The sequence below is a fragment of the Mobula hypostoma genome, chromosome 15 (genome assembly GCF_963921235.1).
Source record: "Mobula hypostoma chromosome 15, sMobHyp1.1, whole genome shotgun sequence".
NCBI lineage: Eukaryota > Metazoa > Chordata > Chondrichthyes > Myliobatiformes > Myliobatidae > Mobula > Mobula hypostoma.
In genome coordinates this window covers 38,129,134-38,141,768 of record NC_086111.1, presented here as the reverse complement: position 1 = coordinate 38,141,768, position 12,635 = coordinate 38,129,134, and the positions used below count along the sequence as shown (strand labels likewise).

Sequence of the window (12,635 nt, the reverse complement as noted above, 5' to 3'; positions counted from 1 at the left end):
TAAAATAGCAGTGGAAACAATCCTGCTTCTGCTGCTGTTTATAGCCCATAATGTCTCCCAGATGCTCAATTTTCATGGCCGAATCTGTTCTAACAAGAAATTGTTCAGGTATAGAATGTTTGTTGTTTGATGGAAGTGATGCAGAGGGGAACACATGGATTTAAATAATTTATAACACCAAGGTGCATTCTGCAAATAATTTACAGAAAATCAAATTACCAGTGTAAATAGACAAAATGATTTTGCAGTTATATCACTTATTAGCACATAGCAAATTATGTTTAAAAGGTGATTCTGAATTGTTCCTCCTGATATTGAGTATGTTTTGAATTTTTTCCTCTCCGTAAACCAATGGGTTAAATTGCTGTCAGAATCCTTCCCAGTAACATTCTGCGACCAGCTGGTATAAGGTATAACATTCTGTCCCCTCTGTCCTTTCTTGGGGAAGTAGAATGATAGTGAAGGTAGAATTTCATCTTTGAAAATTGCAACCAAAATATGCTTGAACTTTGACTAGATAGGTTTTAGTTTCCAATAAAAATCAGTTGCATAGTGTTAATTACATGAACCAGCACAGCAGAACTCTAGAATAGAATGTTTTTAAGTGTAGCTTTGTGTAGAATTACTCAAACAAATAAACCAGGTTTAGCACAAAAATAAGCATTTTTAATAAGCAATTATCAGTAATTTGATATAAAATCGCTGAAAATATCTTCAAAAGTGTCACTGAATCATTTACTGCTTTGAGTTCTGTGGGGGCTTGATCTGCTAAATTGTCCTGGACATAAAATAGATAATACAAACCACAACATTGCATTTTCACCTACTCAATAATTTTTTTTCATCCCATTGATTTTGTGGCAAACATCAAGTTACACATTCTCAGCAGGCCAGGCAGCATCTCTAGGAAGAGGTACAGTCGATGTTTCAGGCCGAGAAATGGCCTGAAACGTGGACTGTACCTCTTCCTAGAGATGCTGCCTGGCCTGCTGCGTTCACCGGCAACTTTGATGTGTGTTGCTTGAATTTCCAGCATCTGCAGAATTCCTGTTGTTTAAGTTACACATTCTTTTTGTTTTATTTTCATTACCTCAATCACAATTGCAATTTCAATGGTAGTTGCTAATCATGAAGATGAGATCTTTCCCATGTTTAGTTCCATAATGTTGTGTTATCAACCCTCCACTATGAATCCAAAACAAGTTATGCTTTTGAATTACACCTGATCATTTATTTGATAAACAAAGGGAAAATTTCTAATCATTGAAACAGAAATATCGACATTTATAACAGCAAACTCTGTTTACAGATGTTTAAATTGTACCAAGCAAGTGTGTAACATTGTAATATACTGTGATCTAAATACGAACAATAAGCTTGAATAAGAAGCAAAAGGAAGCTGATGGGTGATCTAATGACACTTAGTAAGGCATTAGTCAAAATCTTTTTTCCAGGCTCAGCGTATCAAAGCAAAGTGGCCATAGGTTTAATAGGGCATAGGAGAGAAGGACATTTTACAGGGATGTAATTGGCAAGCTTGTTTTAAATTCATCGAGTGATTGATGTCCGGAAACATTGGCATAGGTGGTAGTGGAATCCAATACAATGACTATATTATGAGGTATTTAGCCAGAACTTTAAAACGGCAAAGTATGGGAGCAACACACATCAAAGTTGCTGGTGAACGCAGCAGGCCAGGCAGCATCTCTAGGAAGAGGTACAGTCGACGTTTCAGGCAGAGACCCTTCGTCAGGACTAACTACAAAGTATAGGATATGGTTCTGATGTGGTCAAATGGAATTAGTGTATGTATTCAAAACATTGGCTTGAATGTGACTGGCCAAAGAGCCTGTTTGTGTGCCATTTGCCTCAATGACTCTAATATCATACTTGTGAATGTGATAAAAATAGACAATCTGGATTTCTGGTATATTTGCTATTGGTAAGTAGAATAGTGTATGCAAATCTGATTAACAAGGCTGCTTTCTCATAAAATACTTATCAAATTTGGGCTGGTTATAAACATTTGTATTGCCTTTCTGCAGTTCTCCTACAGACTAGATTTGACAGACAAGGGCAGGTGTTGTGCTTTCGTTTCCCAGAGAATGGTACCTAGGAAACAAAATAAGGAATGAGTAAGTACAGATAGTTAAATCACAGTCATTATATGCAATTAATAATTACTCAGTCATTAATAATCTATTTAGAAAGATAGTCTTATGGAGTCATATATTGAGTATTTTCAGCTAAATTTAAACTAAGCAATGCTTTCCTTAAACTAAGAATGAGTTGATTAGAGAAATCTTAAATTGTTGAGATTTTCATTCTATTTTGAGAACTTTGTATTTATCAAGGTGTGGATTTTTTGTTATAGAAAATAAAGCATCTTGCACGTACAGGATAGTGAATAAAATCATGTTATAATACCTTACTTCTTGCTTCCAAATCAGCATCCAAACACTGCAAGATCAGCTAAAGCCTTCTGGGCATATGGTAAGGTAAAACTGACTTCTGTTAAAGCTTTCCTCTAAGATTCTACAGGCACTTGGCAACGAGCAGAAAGAATGAATATTCAGCTAAAACAAATCCTGTTTTGTGTGTTTTATGTTCACATTCTTCAAAATTGTTCTGGATTAAATTCAGAGATGTATTGCTGATTCTTGCAAAGTAATTTCAAATTGAAATTTCTTTTGCCCTTTGTTTCAACACATTTATTTTTGTTTACTTCTGTCACTCATTCATATATCTGTAGGTTTGTTGATGGATTAATTAATGTTCCTGATTAGGAACAACAGTTGAAACCTTAGGGTCAGTACTCAGAACATCAACAATGCTTTATTTTTCAAGAGGAGAGGGAAAAATCTTAGAAAACTGAGAACACTTGCCAGTGGTCCACAAGTGGAAGAATCAAGCTTGAGTCTCAAGAGCAAAAGACTGCAACATGATCAGAAAACATATTTCAAGACTTTCCTGACTACAGGAGAGTGGAAGGCCAATGTGCAATATTTACATATGTTAAGAATGCTGATGTATGAACTTTTCACATTCCAGTGGACAAGCTTTTGCACCATTCTAATGAACGTCAACTTCTGACTTAAAATGCATAATCCATATGAACTTAATTTCACATTTAGTCTTCTATATGACTGTATTTATAATTTTATAATCAAGATTTAAGATAATTGGTATAAACTGAAAAAGTTGTTTTAGTATTGTTGATTATCAAATCACTAAATTGTCCGCAAATCTACTTATTTCATGCAGTCATAGTTAATCAGGTAAAAATAGCATCTTTACCATCAGTAACTATAGAAGTCACTGATTATGTTTAAAGGTGTGAACTGGAAGCTCATATCTTCCTGTGGATGTGATATAGTCAGGAAGTGAGAAAAAATTCTCAAAATTTAGTCAGAAAGTGAGAAAAAAATTACTCAAAGTTCTTACTGAAAGAACTTATGTAACATTTCAGCAATACCAATGCATGGATGCAAACTTCTGCTCTAAATTGCATTGGATATGATATTGGAGATGGTGTAATACATGTGCAGATAATGCCAACTGTAAGTATGTAGGACAGATAAAGTATGAAGACAAACAGCATGTAACACCAATATGACACTCGTGTTAATATTTTGGAATTCAATGTTCCAGCAAGCGGCATCCCACAACTTGCATTGCAATCAGCAGTGGAATTAACCACTACTTCACTGTTCTCTACATCCTGCACTCTTCCCCCACAAAGATTTGTACAGAATTGGCTCTCACTGCACATTCAAAAGATGGATTTCAAATGGTTTGCAAAGTCCTCTGCCAGGCTGTTGTTTGATATCTTAATGCTACTTGACAATGCAAACAGTCATTCTGGCTAGATCCACACACTGAGCATTTAATTGTACATACTGATCAGACTTTGTCTGTAGGTTTCCTCACCAAGGTTCTAATATCTTCTTTAGTAAGACCTATGTGATCTGGTGAGCTAACACTTGTACAATCCTACCCCATAGTCAGGCTGCTAGCCATTCAACCCATCATCTCATCATGTGCAGACTCAACCTCTAATCTCTCTACCAAGCTGTAAGTGTTACTATCTCAGCTTCTGGCTGCAAATTGTAATTCAAGGAATTGTGCATCTTCACGACTGCAGTCTCCTTTCTTTTCCTACATTGCAGGTTTGGCTCTAGTTCTTGAGGATCAGAAAGAACAAAACACAAATGGAAGTTTCCGATGAAGGGTGGAGGGTAAAGTAAGATGCACATATTTCCATTAACTGCACTTTTTGAGTAGAACAGACTATGTTATGAGGAAGAAGTCAGATCCAAGATGAATGTATAAAATGTCATCTTCGATAGTTTTCAATTTTCTTGCTGGCTGCACATGATTGTGATTCACTCCTAGCAATGTTAGGGGCATCTCCTTCATGGGTTAAGTTTATGGAGGCAAGCCTGTTCCCTACAGGGACTCCCTGCTGTCTCAAGTGTTGTGCCACCTGTTCATGCGAGTGAGAGGCTGTTTCCGAATGATAGATACACAATATAAATGCAAATTGTTGTTCCTGATTATAAAAAAAAGATCCTTCATGAGTACTTTGGCAATGATTATTAAAATAACTAGTTGTTTGTTCAGGCCAAAAGGTGTGTTGTGAATGTTAGACATGAGTCCTGAGTAATGGTAGTTGGTTAGCGAGGGCATGAATAGTTGAGTGGTAAGCACGTAGTGAGATATAGCTTGTTAAGACACAGTACATAGACTAACATTGACCAGTGTAGCTTGTAAATACTGGCATGTATGCCCTCTTTCAAATACTATCTTATTCTTCACTGTTTTCCATGTCCATTTCATTTCCTGTATATTGCTTGGATCTACACCAGCCAAAGAACGGCTTCAACAGATTCAGTCTAACTTTAAGCACCATAGGCCAGCTTTAGCTACTTCCATAAGTATAATATCTGAACCTACGCCTGCATTCAGCTAGTTAGTGCTGAGTGCATGCAGAAATTATTATAATAAATGAGTCACGTAAAGTTGAGGTGTTGCTGAATTATGATTAATGTACCCAGGACATTTGGATTGCCATCCCTACAATATTATATAGAGAGAGAGTGGTGGAGTACTATCCTACTGGGTCATTTTATGTCAGGTAATAAATTACTAGGAGGTGGTGTTAATTTGATTTGATGAATTAGTATTTATTTAGCTACTTTTGTTGAATGAATTAAATGATTTAAAGCTTGAACCCATAGCTACAATAAGTTGATATTTTATCAGCTGAAGAATCTCAATGGAAAATTGATACTGCCCCAAAGGTAATGTGTTTCATTACTGAGCAAGAGCTTTCATCTACATTTCCAAAAAAGCTCTTTTAAGTTACACAGTGAAGGTACAACCACAAGCTGAAACTATTTGATAACAGCTCATTTTAGTTGAGATGCTTAAAATTCTTCAGCTTGCTTTATTATCTGTATAATTCATACAAATTCATCTTTAAAGATATTCCTGGAGATATGCAATTTAGGGCACCCAGTCTGAAAAAAGAAAGGAAGTTCTTTATTGCCTTGGTTGGTACTGGATTCAAAACTGGTTCATGAATTTGGCATTCCACATGAAAGAGCCTGAGATGGGCTCATCAAGATAACTTTCATAAAGTCCTGTTCTGTTTTGAAGTTCATCCTCAATGGGTGCAAGGTCAAGATAATCACCATTTGAGCTGTTGTATTTTTGATTGGAGTTTGGGTGCAAAATGTTATTTTAACAGAAATTTTTACATCAAAATGCACCATGTTTCATTTTTTCAATCCTCCATAATTCTGTATAATGAATATTACATAATTCATTGAATATTTTTACAAGGGTTGGGAAAATGAAGATTTTACATTTGATTTGGACTAACAGCTGACAAAGCTTAGCTTCCAAAAAAAAAACATGACAGATATCTGTGAGATAAAAATCTTCAGCTGTTTTTTAATAGATAGGGGTCCAGAAACAGACTAATGTCAGGATCAACCAAGTCTTCCAGCCTTTGACAAAATATAGTCACCAGCAGCTGACCACTCTAAATTAATTTAAATTTTAGTCCCACCAAATTTACCCCAATGTTCTTTTAACGTGCCATGTCTGAACCTACACAAACTGCTAACTCCCACGGAAACGCTTCACTGCCATGGAAAGTAAAGTGTTCTCAAAAGATTGCTGTCACGATCAGCAGCTGCATAGAAATCAGATGAGTAACATTTTAGGAAAAGTAGTCAAGGGAGCTATCAATTGGATTATAATTGTCACCATTCTGTTACTCAATTCTACCTTGCATTGTGCTGAAGCACGCCTTTGCAGGAAATTCTTATGAAAGTCAGCTTGCTCATGCCAGCCAACCAAATCTAGTCATGCAAAGCCAGGGAGTGATATGAGCCATTTAACAGAGAACACTTTCACCATTCTCCAACTGATTTTATGGGATGGAACTTTCATAGAGACACGTTTCCTATGTGAGATAAACAAATAAAACAGTATTTAAGTAACTAAAACAGAGTAAAGTAAAACCTTAATTAAACTTATGCGATAAATAATACATAAATTGGTAAACCATCCACCAACTTGAATTGTCGATTTAATAGATTTTCACAAACATTTGTTTGGAATGATGAAAATAATCCTACATTTATTCTGGAGCTGTTACAATTATTTGAGGTTGCCTCCCACACAACGACTGCATGATTCACTTAAGATGGTGTGAATTACAAGCAGCTTTGAGCAGTTTTCCACGCATAATTCACTCCAAACTCTATACTCAAATTAATTAATAATTAAATTAATTATTACTCAAATTACACTTGTTGGCCAGAAAGAACTACAATCAGTGAACTGAAATGGGGCGGGGGGTGGGGGGGGGCAGCCATTTTGTGGACTATCATTACAATCACCATTTTGTGAACGGTTTGATGAAATGATTCTAGCACTGGGGTAACTCATTCAGAACAATTGAACATGGACCCAAGGAGTTTCTGCTAATGATCTGCTAAACCTGAGAACTTTGTGTAAAATGGTAGGTTTGCAGAAGTAACTTCATCATTTGGGCCAAGTGTCTGGAAGACACAGTGTGTCTGGTTTGAACCAATCAGAGTTGAACAGAGCAAAAGAAGTCACCTAAGGCACAAAGTTGAAGGCAAAGGCCATAAAACAATACATTCTTCTTGTCCTGGGCTACGTCTGATGGGAATCTGACACAACTCAGTCAGATGACCTTGGAACTATAAAATTGAAACATCATAGAATGACTTGATAAGGAATAGAAAAAAAAATGGAAGACTTTAGAGCTCAGACAAATACAACTCTCTGGAGACCAACCATTGTGGATGTGGAGATAATATCGGGACCATGAGGAATACCTGGCCGGCATAGACTTATTTTTGGGTATGAACTTTTCTAATCTTTTTATGTTCATGAAGAGTCAGAGAAGATTAGTAGGTGTGCACGGTTATTCAGTTGTGTAAGTTCACGTGCTTGTGACCCGAGCCAATAAAGGTACTGGTCAGTAAACACAGATTCTCTCTGAGCCTAACTGATCATTATTACTAAGGGGTAATCCTTGTGATATAGTCCACGATGATTATCAATTTTATATTTTTCTCTTCAATTATTTTCTCTCCTTCTTGGAACATAGAACATAGAATAGTACAGCACAGTACAGGCCCTCCGACCCACAATGTTGTACCGACCCTCAAACCCTGCCTCCCATGCAAACCCTGCCTCCCATGTAAACCCCCCACGTTAAATTCCTCCATATACCTGTCTAGTGGTCTCTTAAATTTCACCAGTGTATCTGCCTCCACCACTGACTCAGGCAGTGCATTCCATGCACCAACCACTCTCTAAGTAAAAAACCTTCCTCTAATATCCCCCTTGAAATTCCCACCCCTTACCTTAAAGCCATGTCCTCTTGTATTGAGCAGTGGTGCCCTGGGGAAGAGGCACTGGCTATCCACTCTATCTATTCCTCTTAATATCTTGTATACCTCTATCATGTCTCCTGTCATCCTCCTTCTCTCCAGAGAGTAAAGCCCTAGCTCCCTTAATCTCTGATCATAATCCATACTCTCTAAACCAGGCAGCATCCTGGTAAATCTCCTCTGTACCCTTTCCAGCACTTCCACATCCTTCCTATAGTGAGGTGACCAGAACTGGACACAGTACTCCAAGTGTGGCCTAACTAGAGTTTTATAGAGCTGCATCATTACCTCGCGACTCTTAAACTCTATCCCTCGATTCATGAAAGCTAACACCCCACAAGTTTTCATAACTATCCTATCTACCTGTGAGGCAACTTTCAGGGATCTGTGGACATGTACCCCCAGATCCCTCTGCTCCTCCACACTACCAAGTATCCTGCCATTTACTTTGTACTCTGCCTTGGAGTTTGGCCTTGCAAACTGGACCACCTCACACTTTTACGGGTTGAACTCCATCTGCCACTTCTCAGCCCACTTCTGCATCCTATCAATGTCTCTCTGCAATCTTCGACAATCCTCTACACTATCTACAACACCACCGACCTTTTTGTCGTCTACAAACTTGCCAACCCACCCTTCTACCCCCACATCCAGGTCGTTAATAAAAATCACGAAAAGTAGAGGTTCCAGAACTGAACTTTGTGGGACACCGCTAGTCACAACCCTCCAATCCGAATGTACTCCCTCCACCATGACCCCCTGCCTTCTGCAGGCAAGCCAATTCTGAATCCACCTGGCCAAACTTCCCTGGATCCCATGCCTTCTGACTTTCTGAATAAGCCTACCGTGTGGAACCTTGTCAAATGCCTTACTAAAATCCATGAAGATCACATCCACTGCCCTACCCTCATCTGTATGCCTGATCACCTCCTCAAAGAACTCTATCAGGCTTGTTAGACATGAACTGCCCTTCACAAAGCCACACTGACTGTCCCTGATCAGACCATGATTCTCTAAATGCCCATAGGTCCTATCTCTAAGAATCTTTTCCAATAGCTTCCCACCACAGATGTAAGGCTCACTGGTCTATAATTACCCAGACTATCCCTACTACCTTTTTTGTACAAGGGGACAACATTCGCCTCCCTCCAATCCTCCGGTACCATTCCTGTAGACAACGAGGACATAAAGATCCTAGCCAGAGGCTCAGCAATCTCTTCCCTCGCCTCATGGAGCAGCCTGGGGAATATTTTGTCAGGCCCCAGGGACTTACCCGTCCTAATTGTATTTTAACAACTTCAACACCTCCTCTCCCTTAATATTAACATGCTCCAGAACATCAACCTCACTCATATGGTCCTCACCGTCATCAAGTTCCCTCTCATTGGTGAATACCAAAGAGGAGTATTCATTGAGGACCTCACTCACTTCCACAACCTCCAGGCACATCTTCCCACCTTTATCTCTAATCGGTTCTACCTTCACTCCTGTCATCCTTTTGTTCTTCACATAACTGAAGAATGCCTTGGGATTTTCCTTTACCCTACTCGCCAAGGCCTTCTCATGCTCCCTTCTTGCTCTTCTCAGCCCCTTCTTAAGCTCCTTTCTTGCTTCCCTATATTCCTCAACAGACCCATCTGATCCTTGCTTCCTAAACCTCATGTATGTTGCCTTCTTCCACCTGACTAGATTTTCCACCTCACTTGTCACCCATGGTTCCTTCACCCTACCATTCTTTATCTTCCTCACCAGGACAAATTTATCCCTAACATCCTGCAAGAGATCCCTAAACATCGACCACATGTCTATAGTACATTTCCCTGCAAAAACATCATCCCAATTCACACCTACAAGTTCTAGCCTTATAGCCTCATAATTTGTCCTTCCCCAATTAAAAATTTTCCTGTCCTCTCTGATTCTATCCTTTTCTATGATAATGCTAAAGGATAGGGAGCGGTGGTCACTGTCCCCCAGATGCTCACCCACTGAGAGATCTGTGACCTGACACGGTTCGTTACCTAATACTAGATCTAGTATGGCATTCCCCGTAGTCGGCCTGTCAACATACTGTGACAGGAATCCATCCTGGACACACTTAACAAACTCTGCCCCGTCCAAACCCTTGGAACTAATTAGGTGCCAATCAATATTAGGGAAGTTAAAGTCACCCTTGATAACAACCCTGTTATTTTTGCACCTTTCCAAAATCTGCCTCCCAATCTGCTCCTTGGTATCTCTGCTGCTACCAGGGGACCTATAGAATACTCCCAGTAGAGTAACTGCTCCATTCCTGTTCCTGACTTCCACCTATATTGACTCAAAAGAGGATCCTGCTACATTACCCACCCTTTCTGTAGCTGTTATAGTATCCCTGGCCAGTAATGCCACTCCTCCTCCCCTTTTTCCCCCTTCTCTATCCCTTTTAAAGCACTGAACTCCAGGAGTATTGAGAATCCATTCCTGCCCCGGTGCCAGCTGAGTCTCTGTAATGGCCACTACATCATAATTCCATGTATGTATCCAAGCTCTCAGTTCATCACCTTCTTGCCTTTCTTCTACTCCTTTGAGTTTCCACTCCTGTTTTAACTGGGACTAAATATACAATAATAGTTTTTGAGCTAGTAGCCGAATAAATTTTTATTATTGTGTAGATCATGTAGTTACATGTACCTAGAATGTGATTCATTGAAAACCTCAACCCAGATTTGGCAATGATCTGTCAGCGAAATTAAAATTGAATCCTGGAATTCTGAGCATTTTATATTTTTCTGTTGATTTTCTACAATTCTATAGTTGATTCAGGTCTACCCCAAAGACTCTGTTGTTTTCAATTTCCTTCCCAAAATAAAAACCAAGGTAGCTTCCTAAAACTAAATCTAAGGTTTTTATATACTAATCCAGCTATAAAATTTCCCTGTAAATACTTTTCCTTACAGAGATCTAAATAAATTTGTATTAGTATACAAAATAATATTTACTGCCCAGTAAGCTACCTGGCCCAAAATAATTTTTACGGCTGCATATTGTAATTCTTGAACATGAATCGCTGAAAGTATTGAAAAAGTTAAAACCCCATAAGTTCATTATTTTCAGTTTACATCAAAATTCTACATTCTTTCTAAATACTATATGGAGTGATAAATTCTGTTAATTTACAATGTGGTTTTTGCTTCCTGGTTTTCTGTCAAGGACAGTTCTTATTTGGCTGGCTGCCTAGCCAGCTTCATGACATCACAGATTCTGGATGCCAAGGATCCTTTTGAATTGAATTCTGCAGGATCAGGGTTTGAAGAAACGGACATTTTTTCTAAAGACAAAGTTAAGTACTTGTGAAGAGGTTTCTTTATGATCGGTAATGAAAATTCATTTGCCACTGGAAGTGAACTTTGAACTTGTATCAGCAATTGAGGACAATCATAAGATAGTTCTAAGTGAAACAACTTAGTGAGTAAACCTGGCTAATTACTGACACTTCAGATCTTTTATTGCCTATGAAGTAAGGGTTTTAGATATACCAATCTAGGAATTGTCAGATTTAGAAACATGTGGGATATCATGCTTTGGTGCTTTTGCAGCTTTTCCTCTATGAAACTTGAGTGCACGATTTCACATTCTGAAATCTGCTGAGCCTTTATTTCCTCACTGGCATACATTAAATAATTGTCAATACCACTTTTTTTTTGTGTGAGCAAGTGTTAACAAAAGGGCGCCAGCGTGTGAAGGGGAGGTGATAGGGATAGCTAATTTGCAATACTGCTGAAAGTCATCGAGAGGCATTGCAGGTGTCTTGGTCTGTACAAATGGCTGCAAAACATCTGTACTGAGAATGGACATGCTTCCAGATTCACTGATTCTATCCTGACAACCCTAGTAAGAGACAGTTGCCAGGATGTTGCTTCCAGTGTGCAGTCAGGCCTCCTTGTGCTAAGGAGACAAAGCATAAGTGTTATTGTCTGTACATAAAGCACTTAGTTCCCACTGTGCAAAGCAGGTGGTTCACCCAGAATTGGAAGTGACACTGGTGAACAACACACAGGCGCTCTTGGTGGGCTGGAGGATTCTGAGTAAAATGTGGTCATGCTGAAACGATTCTGTAAATCTGTTACATGTTTGAGATATGCAAGTGAATAGAAGCAAGGGGTTAGCTTCTACCAATACTTAGCTGAGTTTCACACACTGAGTAAGTCCTGTGAGTTTGGAGATTTGACAGGCTCACTAGTCAGATGCAAAATAGTTTGTGGAATCCCAGATAATGGGCTTGAAGAACGCCTGCTCCGTGAAAAAGATTTAATGCTGGAAAAGGCTGTGGATGTGCATTCTCTGCTGCCCTGCCCTACACATAAGCACAAGCTAAAGAGCCGCACAGGGTGGAAACAACAGTCAAAGCAGAGAGACAAAGCACAAGGTGATTCCCAAAGCAAATACATAGAAAAGAGGTAGATGCAGAAAATGTGGAGGTAGGCACATTCCAACAATATGTCCTGCTTATGAAAAGTCCTGCAATAATTGTGGGAAGAGTAATCATTTTGCAAAGTGCTGCAAAGGTGGGGCCTGTTGAGGAAATGGAGGAAGTCTTTGTGGATTCTCTACAGACTGTCGGTGCTGGTAAATCAAAATAGATTGTTCCAGTGACTGAGTGAGACAGAAATTCCATTCAAGCTTGACCCTAGAGTCCAGGGGAATCTGTTCTGTGTG

The 12,635-nt window shown here is 38.9% G+C and overlaps 1 long non-coding RNA gene across 1 annotated transcript in view; it reads right to left on the bottom strand.

Moving 5' to 3' along the window:
* Positions 1 to 223: 223 nt before the first annotated feature.
* The window catches only part of LOC134357079 (uncharacterized), a 29,758-nt gene continuing 17,346 nt past the window's right edge, over positions 224 to 12,635 (bottom strand). Inside the window, exon 3 of the long non-coding RNA XR_010020494.1 lies at positions 224 to 2,112. This is a non-coding gene — a long non-coding RNA (uncharacterized LOC134357079). The remainder of the gene's footprint in view (positions 2,113 to 12,635) is intronic.